Consider the following 16712-nt stretch of genomic DNA (forward strand, 5'->3'; position numbering starts at 1 on the left):
TGTTGGTGAGACATACAAACCTGGGGTTGCTCAGATTTCAGTTCTCCCTAGGTCACTGCCACCCAGTTCCCACTGCTTACGGCAGCTTCCTTCCCTATGGTTTATCCAAGCTGTTCCTGCCTTGCCTGCCCACTCTCATCTCTGTTTGCTTTGCTGACCTCATGAACAGTAACAGAGGCTACGTCTACACGTGAACGCTACATCGAAATAGCTTATTTTGATGTAGCGACATCAAAATAGTCTATTTCGATGAATAACATCTACACGTCCTCCAGGGCTGGCAACGTCGACGTTCAACTTCGACGTTGGGCAGCACCACATCGAAATAGGCGCTGCAAGGGAACATCTACACGCCAAAGTAGCACACATCAAAATAAGGGTGCCAGGAACAGCTGCAGACAGGGTCACAGGGCGGACTCAACAGCAAGCCGCTCCCTTAAAGGGCCCCTCCCAGACACAGTTGCACTAAACAACACAAGATCCACAGAGCTGACAACTGGTTGCAGACCCTGTGCATGCAGCATGGATCCCCAGCTGCCGCAGCAGCAGCCAGAAGCCCTGGGCTAAGGGCTGCTGCACACAGTGACCATGGAGCCCCGCAGGGGCTGGAGAGAGAGCGTCTCTCAACCCCTCAGCTGATGGCCACCATGGCGGACCCTGCTATTTCGATGTTGCGGGACGCAGATCATCTACACGTGCCCTACTTCGACGTTCAACTTCGAAGTAGGGCGCTATTCCCATCCCCTCATGGGGTTAGCGACTTCGACGTCTCACCACCTAACGTCGATTTCAACTTCGAAATAGCGCCCAACACATGTAGCCGTGACGGGTGCTATTTCGAAGTTGGCGCCGCTACTTCGAAGGAGCGTGCACGTGTAGACGCGGCCAGAAGGAAGCAGGGCTGATTCCTGTCTTTACTTTCCACGCTGAGCGTATTTCTTTGCTGGTGATTCAAACTGTGTGAGGACCAGGAAAGGCACCCTTAAATATGTCCTAAGTTCTCCAGGAACTTTTCCATGGAACCATTCTGCCCAGGGGAACCTAGCAAAATGTGAAAGACACCAAATAAATGTTAAGGAAACTTTTTCTCTTAGATTGACCAATGCCACATAACTGAACAAAGCAAGGCCTTTTGTGACTAGCGTTCAGAAGATCCTTGGTGATATCTACTATATAGATGAGTTTATCTGCCTGTTCAAGAACTCCTCCTAAATGGTAAGAATTAGGGCCACCAAATTTAGCATACAGAGTCCTCTTAAAGCAAAGTTAGGGTTTGGTTGCACTGAGAAAATGGGATGTGCCTGGAACAGGATTGTGTATCATAAAAACATTCAGAGAAGAGACAGAATCACCAGGCAGGTGAAAGGGGCTGGATGGAGAAGCTCCAGGGCCTCCCATCCTGCAGGAGTCCTTTGGGGGAGGGGGTTGAAGCTCTCTCTCCCCTCCCCACCACCTGCCTGCCCCGCTTCATAGGGGACATTGCTGGCTGTTCCCCTTTGTAAGGGAGTGAGGCAAAAGTGCACAGTTTGCTGCATTCCTCACCCTGGCTGGGGAGTGCAGATGAACCAGGACCTGTCCCAGACAGGGGACATGCACCCCTTCCATGGCTGTGACCACTGGAGCTGCAGCAGAAATGGAGAGGTGCTTCTTACCTGGCCCCAGCCTGCTGGTGGAAAGACAGCAGGGGTGGTCCTCTCTCCCTGGAGCAGCCTGCGCACTGAACCCCTCATCTCCAGCCCTGCCCCAGAGCAATGATTTCAATGAAGCATGGACATGTTCGTTTTATTTTCCAAAAAACAAAAATGAATGGAGTGAGTGACCTAAGCAAGGCTAGGTAAATCTTCTGATGAACTAGATTTCATGCTTCCCCAGGCAAATAATTTCTGACCTACGTGGTCAATGACAGACTGTTTAGAGTAGCCAGGTGGCTTAATAAACTGACATCTCATCTCCAGAAGCCTGGCTTGTCTTACATAAAACACCAAACAAGCCTACGTGGCTCCATTCAGCCATAGTCTCTGCTCAAGGCAGACCAAGCAGTGGAACAGGGAAGAACCACGAAGCTCAGAGATGAAGCGCTGCAGTGGGACTAGACTAGGGAAACTTCTTCCACCCAATGACTAGAGTGGGACTGGTGACTCCCCCATGTCAGGCTGGTGTAATGCCACGGAAGTCATGGAGTTAGATCAGTTAAATAGTGAAGCGTTAGGTCCATATATGTGACTCTCCCTCAGGGTCCTTGTGTCACCTGGGGCAAATCACTTAATCTCCTTCTGCCTTAGTCCCTATCTGTAAAATCTTCCTCCCTTTGTTTTTTACATCTGAACTCTGTGCTCTTTGAGGACAGGGTCTCTTGCTGTGTGTTCGTACAGCACCTAGAGACACAACCTTGGTCAGGATACTCCAGTCGCTGCCATTAATTAAATTAGTTAATAATAATAACCTCCACCAATGTTGCCTCTAATTTTTTCTGTCATGTGCATAATAAATTTTAGGTACACTGATGCATCTACAGATGTGCACCACCTATAGAAACGGATGCTGCTGGCTGTGGGCAGCTGTAGGTGCTCAGAGTTAGCTGGCCAGCACCTGAATCTCTCCTGGGCAGCCACCCAAGCGCTCAGCTAACAGGGACCAACGACCCTTCCACTCCCACACTTCATTCAACATTCACGACTGTGGCTGGCGCCTAAGCACCACAATACGGGGGCTATATTAATGCAGAAAGTAGATTAGAGCAGATAATTAGCGAAAGACTTTGGCTAGCAGCCAAGGGATGGAACCGTGAATGGGTGATAATTCCAGCTGGACTGAATCCTAAGCACCCGCTGACTTCAGCTGAGATCCCTGCTCAGGTGAAAACAGCTGAGCAGCAACTTGTTTTTCTCAATGTTTCCAGGAAGGACAGGAATAGACCTGCTTTATGCTCCGATAAACCCTTCGTGCATCAGGTATCTCTACTGTCCGTTTGCAATCAATGCGTCCAGCCCCGGCCAGCTGATAGAAGGGCGAGATGGTAAATCAGATATTGCGCTTAGTCGAAAATTGCCACCACTGGAGATCCGCCCGGGCGCGGACAGCACAACACAATGAGAAGCGACCACGGCACGGTCCCGTACTGCCCCCCCGCTGACCATTTCCGCCAGCAGCTGCGCAGGCGGGAGTCCCATCCCCGAGCCCCAGGGCAGCGGGGGCGGCTGCCGCGTCCCCGGGACTCCTGGGGAGGACTGGCGGCAGCTCCTGCTGCTCCCCCGGGCTTGGAGGAGCTACCGCCCGGCCCCCCCATATCCCATTGTCCCCTATGGTCCCCCGTAGTGCTACAGGCTCCCCACCGCTGCCGGTCACCTCCCCCAGCCCTTCTGCAGTGCCCCTCACCCCAGCTCCACGCCTGGCTCTGGAGAGGGCAGAAGAGCTCACCAGGCAGGGCGTGGGCGGTTATAGATTGGACCGGGGGCATCACGTGCCCCACAAAAAAGACCAATGAGAGCCCAGCTCCGCCGCGCTTAACCCCGCCCCCAGCGGCGCCCTCGCCTTTTAAACCTGTCGGGCGCGCGCGGCTCGCTGAGGTGGGCGTGGCGGGGCTGAGGCTGAGGCTGAGGCTGAGGCTGAGGCTGAGGCGTTTGGAGCTGGGAGCGGGACCCCAACCCTAACCCCCCCCTCCCCCCGTTTCCTTTATTTCCCATTGTGCAGTTGTACAACAGGCTCTTTCCTATCCAGCACTCTCAAATAATCTGGCATTTTAAACCTATCAGCTTTAGTTACATTGCCCATAAGTATAGTGTAGTGAAAGTAAATCGAAATAAATACAGTGTAAGTTTACAAAGTACTTTATTAGCCATGGGTAGTATTGTACTCTGTGAACTTACACTGTATTTATTTTGATTTACTTTCACTGCTCGTACTTTCTGTTGCTATTTACTTTCACTGCTCTACTTTCAATATTGCTCATGGTTAATAAAGTACTCTGCATACATTTTTGTTAACAAAGAAAAACAAGAATATTATGCATTGCATAGGTATACTCCATTATCCAACCTCTTGGTCCTGCCAGATATGCAAGAGTTTACTGTACATTCCTTCCCCTGGAGCTATTACAGCTGTGGCTACTCTATGCCTGAAACTAGCCTTAAATTGCTTCAGAGGGGGACACAAAGTATAATAAGTACATCCACCTAGGCTATGTCTACCTGACAAATTTTTTGAAAGAAACCTTTCCAGAAATTCTCTTCTGAAAGAACATCTTTTGCAAGAGTGCATCCACACACAAAAATGCAGATCAAAAGAGTGATATGCTCTTTTGATAGAGAGCATCCACACAGCTCCCTCTTCTTGCAAAAGAACAGGCCAGGGATTGAAAAATCAGGTGCTGTGAGGACAGCTCGTCTGAAAGAAGGGCCTTGAGGAGTGTCTACAAACATTTTCTTTGGAAAGAAGATTTCAAAGAAAGGCATTCTTCCTTAAAATTGAATGGAAGGATGTTTTGAAAGATGCACTGTGTTCTTTTGATTTACTTTTGAAAGAATGCTTTTTATATGTAGATGCTCTGTGGGATCTTTTGAAAGAGCCCCCTTCTTTCAAAAAAAATCTTTCAAAAGCACTTGCTAGTGTAGATGCAGCCAGAGGGAATTAATCAGGAATAGCTACAGCACTTTAAATTCACACCCTACCTTAATCTAAGTTAGTTTCTCAGTATAGACAAGTCTAGAGTAAGAACATCTTTTCCTGGTATAGCTGAACCATGGGAAAGGACTACCTTTGCTTTGCTATGTAGACTTATTTTTATAATATAATGGAGATATACATCTCCTAGAGCTGGAAAGTCATCTAGTTCAGTCTACCTGCCCTCTTGGCAGGGCTGAGCACTATCCCTGACATCTATCGGCCCTAATACCTAAATGGCCTCTTCAAGGATTCCACTCACAACCCTTAGTTTAGCAAGCCCATGCTTAAACCACTGAGCTATTCTCTTTCCCCCAAAGGGGCAACAGGGGCTTGTGAGGGATTTGAACCCAGGACCTCTCACACCCCAAGTGAGACACCTACCCCAGACCAACAACTTACCCCCATTTTTTCTTTTAAGAAGTGCAAAATGGATGGTTTTATTACTAAAATGGGGGTGGGAGGTGCACAGGAGGAAAGCAACAAAGCTTTGTCTGTCAGCTGTCCTCAGGAAAGCTTTGTGGGGGAAAGCATGCTGATAGGAACATGTGAGTGGAGGCATGGGCAGGAGTTGGCTGCTGGGGAGGACAGACATGCATATGCTTGGCTTGAAGCATATCTGTGGTGTCCCAGCATGATGAGCCTCTGTTGCATCTTCCCTCTTTGCTGGACTGCTGCAGCCTTAAATCAGTTATGCTCTGCCACAGCAGCAGAGCATAACAGCCTGGATGTCCTCCCTGATGTAACTCATGTGCAGCCTTCCAGCAGTCTGTCTTCCCAAAGTCATTTCTGTGAAGCCCAAATGCCGCAAATTGCAAAAGCACTATTGTTAGCTCAGCAAAAAGCAGAGAGTCACTGCATTCAGAATCCCCCACTGTTAACATGCCTTTCACTTTCTCAATGTCCTGGATCAGCTCCCCTGAGCTAGAAGATCCCCCCCCAAAATGCTGAGTAAGCACTAGGGCATGGCAATGGTTTGTTCCCAGACAGCCCTGTCCCTACACAGCTCTTGTGGGGTGGGCGAGTGGAAGATCTGTAAGGGAGAGCATAAAAATCATAATTGTCCCAGCATTTTCCACAGGGGGTGTACGTGCTAAAGGATCTTGTGATACAGAGTGACGGAGGAAAGAAGCAAGCAACTGCTACATGCCTGCAAACAACATACTGTTCTTTATGCAGCTAGTGTGTGTGCTGCTATGGTCCCTATGTGTATGGCCACAGAGTGGAGTGAGAAAGCTTGCCTTCATGGGGTGAACAACAAAGCAGCTCTGCCCAGGAAACTGCTGTGGTAGCTTGTCTGGTACCTCCGGAGAAGTTACTCCTATATCTGTAAGGCCGATTTGTTTGAAATCCTGCAGTCCGTCAACTTCCTGTACAACCATATTGCCTAGCTGTGTGCACAAGTGCTGTTTCAGATTTTCCTGAGGGGAGGAGAAGGATACTTCATTCCAGGGACAACTTAGATGCCTGACAAGTCTATCTTCTATTGAAGACAGGTTAGAAGTTAGCTTGAAGGAGCACTGTCTCCAATGCGCTTTAAAAAAAAATAAAGCATACAGCTCTAATACTGCTGTGTTCTCAAATCCTGTATCAAGTCAGTTAAGGCTTCCTGGTTAGATTTAAAATGTTAATTATATATGTCCTGTATTCAAGAGTTAGTAACAAAAGACTGTAGAAAAATCTAGATGACTTTCTATCATTTTTTAAGTATCAGAGGGGTAGCCATGCATCTGATGATGTGGATCTTCCTCCACAAAAGCTTATGCTCCAGTAAACTTGTTAATCTATAAAGTGCCACGAGAGTTCTCACTATTACTTTTTTGCCATTCACTAAGTTTGGAATAGATAATTTAACTTTAGACACTGTCTATTAGGCATCACCATGAGAGAGAAATCTCCAAACTATCTGAGCAAATCCATTGAGAAGAAGGGAATAAGATCAACACTTGAATATGCATGTAAAAGAAGTGTAGCAGCCTGACTGTTTTGTGGTAGTGCTGGGAGAAGAGTCTTATTCCATCTACATGGAGTAGAGTGTGAAAGTGCAGCCCTTTTTTTATTAGAGGCACTACTTCTGATCCCTGATTAGTGCACTGTATCCTTCCTGGAGACAGAGCATGGCTGCATATTCTAATATTGCAGAGGTTTTTTATAATCATTTTGTTCCTTTCTAACTGCCCAAGAGGATTGCTGTACTCATTACTAAAATGCAACCATTTCAGAGGTAGAACATTCTTTGGCAGCACAAAGCAATACTAAACCGTTGGCTGCTGAAAATTCAGAAACACAAGTCTTGGTGGGGAAAGAAATCCAAAGGGAATTTTAATCATGGTACCAGAGTGCTCAAAAAAATCTCAAAGTGGGAGATAATGTTACAGTGACCCATACTGAAAGTAAGAAACAAGGACAGGAGGATACAAAACTGGCATCTTATTAGGAAGCAAAGTACAAAATTGTCTATATACACATTTAAATTTAACATTTGAAAACATTATCCTAAATAGAAAAAGAATACTTCAGCTTTCTAAAGGCATCCTGTACATAAAGCCACCGTTAAAGATCTTGTGCAATTCTGGGCACTTAATTAAAATGCTTGATCTCAGTGCTAATGGGATTTGTAAGGGAGTTTTTGTAATTAAGTGGCAAATAGGATTCTGCCATGACAGATAACAAATACACACACAACAACCCTGGGTTCATCCCCTGTTGGTGTCTGATGCCTTTCACTATTTCCTTCCATCTTTCCCTGTCCATTGTAGAGTGGCTTAGTTTTTGTAGACAAGCTCTGCACCAATCTACTAAATCATCTACCCATTCTTGGTGAGATCTTCCTCTCCGGTTTGAACTGTCCTTGAGGGGATGTGTGCAAGGGCTGCAGAACCTCAGCAGTTCTCATTAGAGAACTAGAAGCCTCAGGATAAACCAGGTGTAGGCTGGTCAGATTATGCAGGTTACAAAGTGCTAGAGTAAAGGAAAACTCCAAGAGGTCATTGTTGAATGAAGGAGGATGTGTCTGCACTGTAATAAAAACTCAAGGCTGCAAATTTCAGAGCTTAGGTTAGCAGGCTTGCGCTCACAGCATGTGCTATGGGTTTAAAAATTATAATGTAGATGTTGAGGCCAACTCAGCAAACAGTCAAGGTGAGTGCAGAGTGGCTTAGTTTCTCTAGAGAAGCTCTGCACCAATCTACTATATCATCCACTGATTCTCTGCGGGGCCTCCCTCTCCTACCTGAACCATCCTCAAGGGAATGTGTGCAAGGGCTGCAGAACCTCAGTTCACATTAGAGAACTGGAAGCCTCAAGATAAACCAAGTGTATGCTGGTCAGATTGTGCAGGTTACGAAGGGCTAGAGGCCAGGCTGGGCCTCTGTGCAATTTTCTTGAAAAGGGACCAACTGTCCTGTATTTTGCCCCTCCCTCACTGACCTTTTATACCAGCACCTGGACAGGTGCCACTACCTGAAGCCCTATTTGGGACAGGTAGATATGGTTTCCCTAGCACAAGTGCATCCAAAATAAGCAGTAATAATAAAATACCTCCTAGAAGTTCAGCTGGGTTTAGTAGAGAGCTCTTCTCTCTCGCTTGGTCTATGCTAGGCAGGTATGTCTATTGCAGATATGCAATTCTAGCTATGGGAGTTGCATAACTGGAATTGATGTATTTGCAGTTGACTTACCTGGCCATCCACACAGAGGGAGGTTGATGTGGGGGGGTGTGCTCTGTGTCCCCAGATGGCGTGGGGCTGCAGAAGCCAGCCCTGAGCACTCTTTGACTGAGACACAATCCTGCCCCATCTCCCTGGAACTTAGCTCTTCCTGGGGTTTGCCACATGACACTTGTTCCTCCCCAAGCAGCCCTAATAGCTCCCCACAAAGCTCAAAAAGTGGTTTAAAGGGTCCAGGTCTCCAGCTGCCTCCACTGCTGCAGTAGTGGCCAGGAGTGCCAGGCCCTTTTGTATCACAGGGACTAGAGACAACTGCCCCCCACCCCTTTTTTTCCTTCCCCGGATTGCTGGAACTGAATTTGAGGTTTGTTGGTGTACAACTGAGATCAGAATCATGCCTAGCCCTCCTTAGTATATTCATTCCCAATGCACCGGCATTTTCAAATGCCCATCAAACTCTTGGTTCATAATGGGTATATTTAGCTATTAAAAGAAATTGTCACATGCACCAGGTTTGGGCCTTTTGACTTTCACAGGATTATACATGCATAATCTGGGCTGCAGGGTCCTGTAGCCATGATATATATTTGTCCAGTAAACAGAGTTTCAAGACAGATCTCAGAAAGGGTCAAGTTTTTGATGTGCTTCAACTGTAAGCTTTGAAAAAACCTGTTATGAATTCACTGCCAAGACATCTCAGTTATTTGCAATCAAGAGAGTCTACAAATTCTGAAAACAGCCAAGTAGCCCTGTCAGGTATTCTACAAATCTTAAATAAATAAGATATTTTGTTTTAAAGCATAGTGGTTCAAAATGCTAATTCAGGAGAGGATGCCAGTCTCCCTGAATCAGGAGTAGCTCCATGTAAATCAGTGGAGTTACACTTGTGTAGAACCTGGTATTTGAGCTCAGAATTAGGCCCTCATTCATAAAGCCTGTTTCTGCTTCCCTGAAGTCCTGGGCAAAACATGCATTGAATTCAATGAAAGCAAGAACAAGTTGACTGAAAGGGCGAGAAGCTAAACTGGAGTAAAGAGTCAAAGTCCCATTGGCTTCCATGGAGCTCTTCCAATTTACATTAACTGTGGATCCAGCCCCAGATTTACAAATTGCTATTTATTATGTGTATTGCAGTGGCACCTAAGGGCCTCAAGCAAGGCACTGTTGTGCTAGGTGCTGAATGCTTGTATAGCAGTAGGGGAATCTTATCCCTCCAAGTTAGTATTGAATCAATGTCCCAGTGTCCAATGTCTCAGGTGAGATGTAAGACCACTGTGCTGATTGCAAGATTCTTTTCATAACACATGAGGTATTTGTTAACCAAATGTGCTCTGGCCATGTTTTGCCACCCTTAAATTCCCGAGTAGGGACACACAAAATCAAGCTACCTGGGGTTGACAGGCAGTCCCTGTACCCCTCAATATCATGAGGAGTAAGGGAGGTTGATGGGAAAATTTCTCCTGTCTACCTCCTTCTGTGAGGATGGCCAGATAAATCAATTGTAGATAAGTTGATCCCAGCTATGCAATTCCTATAGCTGGAATTGTGTATCAACAATTAACTTCAAGTTCTAGTCTAGACCTGGCTTCAGTCTCTTCTCCATTGCATGTCCTTCAGGGAGGCCTTGCCCTGACCTACAGCTGGTGAGTAGCATCTTACAGGGGGCTAAAGTGATTCTTGTGTCTGAAGCACGTGGACAAGATAGACATTCTACACAGGTGAGACAATATAATTGTGGCTAAAAAAGGTTATTAGTCCAAAGCTGTGTTGTCAGAAAAACAATAATGAGGAAAGCTTGGCAGTTTGAGGGTAGAATGTATTTTCTTTCCACGCAACTCCGCTGCAAAGTTTTCAGTGATCCTAGTGAAAAGTCAAAGCAGAGCAACTGCCTTCTGAAATATATGGCACCCAGCAGTATCAGTTTCATTATGTTTTCCCTTCATATAGTGATAAAGGTATGTTTCCCACAGAGCTTCTTTGATCTCATCCTTTAAACAGTCCATTTTGGAGCACACAGCCTTCTTTTTAATCAACCTTGCCAACCATTGTTGTGGATCCTAATGTTCTGTGTTTATATTTCAGCTAGGGGCTGAAATCAAAGCATCACTGTGGGAAATTCTCCAGCAGGGTGAGACAGACGATACATTAAAAAGAAAGGCATATTGGCTCTAAGTCCGTGAATGAATCCCTCAGTGTTCTGCTTTGTTCCCAAGCTTCTGTGACATATAAAATAGATAAGCTTTCAGAGGAGCATTACAGTCATAAAACTCACACAGCCCTGGTCTGCAGCCTTTGGCATGCTTTGTTTTGATTGACTGGCCATTCTGAACAGGGCTGGTGAGTATGCAGTCTTTTTGATGAAGGTGGAGTGAAGGCCCTATAAAACCATACAATTCAGAAAAAGTCAGGACCCTATTATGTTATCGTCACTTTATATTGTTTGTATACATGCCAGGCTGGGACAGATGCTGTGCAGAACCAGCAAAAGGCATGGTCCGTGCATGGTGTGCTGATGTTAGAAGTGATGCAACAAGTCAAAGAAATAAAAAGAGAGGGAGAAAAGACCAGGGCTGCAATAAGATCACACGCATGCTTGGCTTTGGCATGCACCTGTCTTGCATTCATTCAGAGTACAGCTTTTGTCTTTCTTACTTTGTAGCTAGTGAGTTGCATATGCTACCGACATGTGATGCAGTCAACACTATAGTGTGCATGGCAGTTCACAGATCATGCTATCAAACTATGCATGTCATCCTTCCTCATGTTGGTAGTCCCTTGGAACTCAAGAGAGTTACCACTCTTTATGCTCAAAGAGTTCAAAGTGTTATGTCCCCTGCACAAATGCATAAAAATGTTTTCGAAAACAATCTGTGTAAATTGCCTTGTCCAGATGATGTATTTTTGAACAGTCTTTTAAAGCTATGAGCAATGAAATGTGCCTCTTGAGCTCGCCAGGATGGGCTCTGCACAGAAGAGAGAATTGGAATAATGGTGGTTTGTACCATATATGCATATTCCTGATTGTGGAGCTGGTTGGGAGCCAGTTTGGATCCAAGAGTAACTCAGAGCAGCCTCTCTACAATCTAACCCAGATTTCTATGGTGTCAACAGGCAGGAATGGCCAGAGTGTCCCCTTTATGACAGGCATAGAACTGATTCATCAGCTCTATGCAATCCTGAAATTCCCCTTACCCTGGAGATACTCCCAGGATGCTAGTTAAACTGGCTTTACCATCCTTTTCTGTCTTCAAAGCAGGGCAAAGGTGCTGTAGTAAGTGCATAGATGTGGCCTGAGACGTAACATACAAATGTATCATGTAAAGTGCATGCAAAAAAAAAAAAAAGGCAGAAATTTGTGACCTACCCTGCAGAACTTCTATTTGCTTCCCATTCAATAAACCAAGCGTCCCTGAAATGGAAGCATTCACAAGGCAGAGTCTAACATGGGCGTTGACAAATGCAGTTCATAAGGAAGGTGTCAGGGACTGGCACAAAGTCATGTTTTGGTGGCTGATTAAGCACCATCCCCGCCCCTGAAACTTTCCTTACAGATGGAATCCAAATGTCCTTGTGGCCGGGGGGACACTGTCCATTTGGAGAGCATCCGGTACTGTAAATGAGTCATGTTACTCTTGATACCAGCTCACGTTGCTACTACAGGTTGAACCTCTCTAGTCTGGCACCCTCATGACCTGACTGGTGCCAACCCAGAGAATTTGTCAACCAGGAGAGGTCAATATTGCCTAGCACATCACTTACACTTCCAATGCTTCCTGGGCTGTTAGAAGACATTTAGGGGTAAATTACAGCTAAATAGCACAGAACACTGAGAGCCAGGACTGGTGGCTGGAAACAAACTTTATGGGGCTGCAGGACTTTTGGCCACACCCCTAATAAGTGGATATCTGGCTAACTAAAATCATGCTGGATTATGGATGTTACTGGACAAGAGAGTGCTGAACTGGAGAGGTTCAACCTGTAAGAGGGTTGGAAGGTGATCTCTTGAGATGACTTTTGATGCCGTCTGCGGCTGCGTGGGACATTTCAGAAACCAGACATTGTCTGTGATGATTACAGTCTGACACCTAATGGTCACATCTGATAGCGTAACAATAATAAAAATTGGACAGCTATTCAGTTATTGGGGGCTACGGGGAGGGATTGACAGCATTTATTAGGGATGAAACCAGGAGGCAATCACAGAAATGTAAGATATCTGTGGAAATTACTCTGTTACAGAAAATTAGATAATTTTCTGTGTTTTTAAACCTTGAACAGAATTTAAAGTGGCACTGTTTGATATAATTTAGTGACGTGGGCTAGATTTCAGTTTTAAAAATTTGTTTGAATCTGAAATTCAAAGCAAAAGGCAGAGAATGTAAACTTACCAAGACCAAGGAAAATATAGTTCATGCAAGCCCCAATGACTAGGATTGCCAGACGACACACTGCTCTGGATACAGCTGTATGCTTGGGCATTCAACAAAAAGGGATGAATCAAACAGGAGCATGGTAGGAGTGTGTGGAGTTTTAACAAAGAACACCTGTGAGAAATATAATAGGATGTAGAACCGCAGGTTACCTAACCTGAAGAGAAATGGCTGGTTGATTTGTGTTACCTCTCTTCAACCTTGTCCTTTTTCTGTCTGAAAAAGAGCCATTTCCAGTGCTGCAGGCTCGGCCATATACAAAAGCAGCTTTAACATCTAATGCAGGGATGGGCAATAATTTTTGATGGGGAGCCACTCTGAGAATTTGATAAGTGGTCAAGGGCTGCGCTCTGCTATTATATTAATGGAGGAGGTACAAGGTCTAGGATCGAGGCTGAGTGCAGAAGGGATCTTGGGGTACAGGGGGCCTGTGGGCTCTGGGAGGGAGTTTGAGTGAAGGAGGGGTTATGACTTGGGGCAGGGGAATGGGGTGCAGAACCTGGGAGGGACTATAGGTGCAGGCATGAGAGTGCAGAGGATTTGGGTTACAGAAAGTGAGGGGAACTCCCATTGAGCCACAGGCTGGATTCAGTGGCTTGGTGGGCCATATTTCGTCCACTCTTGCATCACCGCATATAAGGAGAGGCCTCTGCAATGAGCTGTAATCAAAACAGTAAGACCCTGGGGTCAGGAGAATGTTTCATTTTGAAAACAATGACATTTTCATTCTGGTGATTTTAACAAGGGTGGCAATTAGTGTTCATGAGTTTTGTCATCTGTCCACAAGGAACTGGGCTGAGACCACTGGCCTCATTTTCACATACATTTTTGATCACAAAGACAAATAACCCTTAACAGGACCTCAGGGAGCGGGTGGGTTCGTCTGTCAAGTAAAGGGATGTGCAAAGTGGCAACTCGTCCAGTAGAGTCATAAAATCCTGTCACAGCTTTTAGTAATTGCAGAATGCTGTCTCTGCAGCTCCGAAGGAAAGGCAAGAACAGCACAGCACTCATTTCGGTTTTCATCTTACAGAGTGTATGCATGTGCAGAGTGAGCAGGTACATGTCCAACCTGGTGCACAGACATTGACTGAGTCCTCCTTCCTTTCTCACATGGCTTTGGAGGGAAGGCTGTGTCAGAGAGCATACCTTCCTCACCACTGAGCTACAGCCTTGGCAGTTAAGGATGAGAGAGCTCATTAGAAGCTTGTATGGGTGGAGATTTTGTAGAGGGTGCCTGCTGTGATCCTTGTAGAAAGCTTGTTCAGTCAAGAAGTCTCTGAATTTAAAAGCAAATTATATATGCCAAAAGGGACACTGAACAATTTTTATCTGCTCCATTTCAGCGACCATAGGGGTAGAAGGAAATTAATATGGGAGGCTGTGACCAGATATGTCAGCCTGAGCTGTCATCTCATCAGATTTTGTAACCAAAGCCGGGTTAGGGCTCATCAGTATTTTGATGGGGGATGTATATGGAAGTGAAGTTATTTTCCCAGGAAATTATATGCTCCTTCCTGAATTGGTATTGAAATAATATCCCTGTTCTCTAAAAGTGCCCACTTTTGGGTGAAACAGAGAACCAACATCTTGTTCACACAGGGCCCCAGTTCTCCTCTGCCCATGGCAGTGTAGACATTTGCATGCTGCCAATTGAATGCAAAGCTGTGTAATAATGCTATTAGATCACAACTAGAGTATTTTATAACAACATTGGGATGGTGCAAAAAAGACTAAACAAGGTACAAGAGCAACAGAAAATTGGAAGGATGGTCATACAGTTCTAGCAGCACTTTTTGCAAGAGTAGAAGCCTTAAGCCTTCCTGTTCTGACCAAATTCTGTTACCATTTTATATTGCATTAAATCTCCCCTCCAATTTCAATTATTCTTTCTATCCTATACTCTATTGTGTCATTGCAAGGGACTGTCAGACACCTGACACATCACATCCAGAGGTGGCAGCATTTCAGTTGTGATCACACAAGCTCTTGTCAAAATGCATAACATGCTTTGGAACCTTTGAATAAAAAAAGTTAGAGAAAATCATTGTGTGATCTGGGGTCTGATTCTGACATAATTTACATTAATGAAAATCATTCTGACATAATTTACATTAATGTAAATCAGCATTCCCTGTAAACTGAGCGCTTGAGCAGCCAGCCGGGTGAGATTCAGGTGCCACCCAGTTGATTATTGGAGCACCCTCAGCCACCCACAGCAGGCAGCATGTGTTTCTATTGATGATACACAGACCCACATGCTTTTGTGTACATAACAAAATTTATTCCACCCATGGATGGAAAAAATTAGAGGGAACACTGATGTCAATCAAAAAAGCACTTCTGTATTAAAAGTGGAAGGGCAGAGAATTGGGGCCATTATGTCAGACTAGCAGATGGCCACTAGATGGCACTCCATTTTGAGATTAGGATTGAAAATTTTAGATTTTTTTTCTTTTTGTTATGTATTTGAGGGGCACTGAGGCACCTGTAAAATTTTCAGCATTTCCTGCATTCACAGTAGATCTTCTCTGTGTGGTTTTGGGAACATGCATACGAAATGTTGCATGTCTCATCAGATGAATTTGTAGCAAATGCTAATTGTTGTGATCATCATCATCATCATTGTCCTTTATGCCTACTGGCATGTAGGGCAGCAACAAAGGTCCTGCAATTCTGTGTAGCATCATACAAATATTAATGCTCTTCAAAACAAAGTTTATTGGAAAATAAACCATGGTGGCACATTGGCCTTTGCAGCTGTCGGAAAACAAGAGAAATGGCATAGATTTGGCGATATTATTAACTGGAGTGTCAGGAGGTAACTGTCTTGTTCTGCTCAACACTGGTGTGGCCTCCATTAGACTATTGTGTCCAGTTTGGAAAAGATGTGGACAATTTGGAGAGTCCAAGGGAGAGCAACCGAAATGATAACATATTTAGAAAACTTCACCTATGAGGAAAGGTTTAAAAATGGGGAACATTTAGAAGACTGAGGATGGAGGGGATAGTCTTCAAATATGCTAAAGGTGGTTATAAAGATGATGATCAATAGTTATCTGTGTCCAGTGACTGTAGGATAAGATGCAAGGGGTTTAGGTTAGCTATAAGGCAGTCTAACTGTAAGGATAATTCAGTCCTGGAATGGGTTACCAAGGCAGATTGGGGAACCTCAGCATTGCATGTCTCCATGAACAAATGAATGCCTGTCAGTGACAGCTCTGATCCTGCCACTGCTTGGTACAGCTGCATGAGTGAGCCTCTCCAGGTACCTTCCAGCCTTACATTACTATGATTTTGATACATAAACTGAATGTGAGGCAAAACTCCTAAGGAGGCGCATAACTTTATGTGAATGGCTGCACTGAAGTCAGGGGTTGGATTAAGGAATTAAATGAAATCCTTGCTCTCCTCTGAAACATGTTATACTTGCTGTTCTGTAGTATAGAATCTGAACAGCAACCAGTGCTCTAGAATTGCCTACTCATTAATCCCGAGGATATATCTTCCTACTCTCTTGTTCATAGAGGTTTCTAGATGCAGCAGTTAGAAACTGAAGCCAAATTCTTTGCTGGGCCAATCCAGGAGAAAGCTTTAAGCCATCTTTGAAGCCTCCTGACTGAAAGTTTCTTCAGCAGCACAAACAGTGAATCTATTTCTTTTCCTCTGTGCCATTTCCAATGCAAGTCAGAATGGGTGTAACAGTATGTGCTATGCCCTGATTCCACTGACTCTCTGGTCATTCCCTCAACATAGCTCCTGCATGCAACTTGCTGCAGACAGGAGCAAGGGTAGGCATCAGATTAGCCAAAATTGTGTGCTTGCTTGGTTTTAAGGGTTTTTCCTCCTGGACCAAGGGGAGCTTCTCTCACAGTCCCAAGAGTCCAATAATGTGAATTATTCTTTATTATCTGTATACGCTACATTTCTCCTGGCCAAGGTAATAGCATCAATG

Source organism: Carettochelys insculpta, chromosome 21 (assembly GCF_033958435.1).
Source record: "Carettochelys insculpta isolate YL-2023 chromosome 21, ASM3395843v1, whole genome shotgun sequence".
In the NCBI taxonomy this organism is placed as follows: domain Eukaryota; kingdom Metazoa; phylum Chordata; order Testudines; family Carettochelyidae; genus Carettochelys; species Carettochelys insculpta.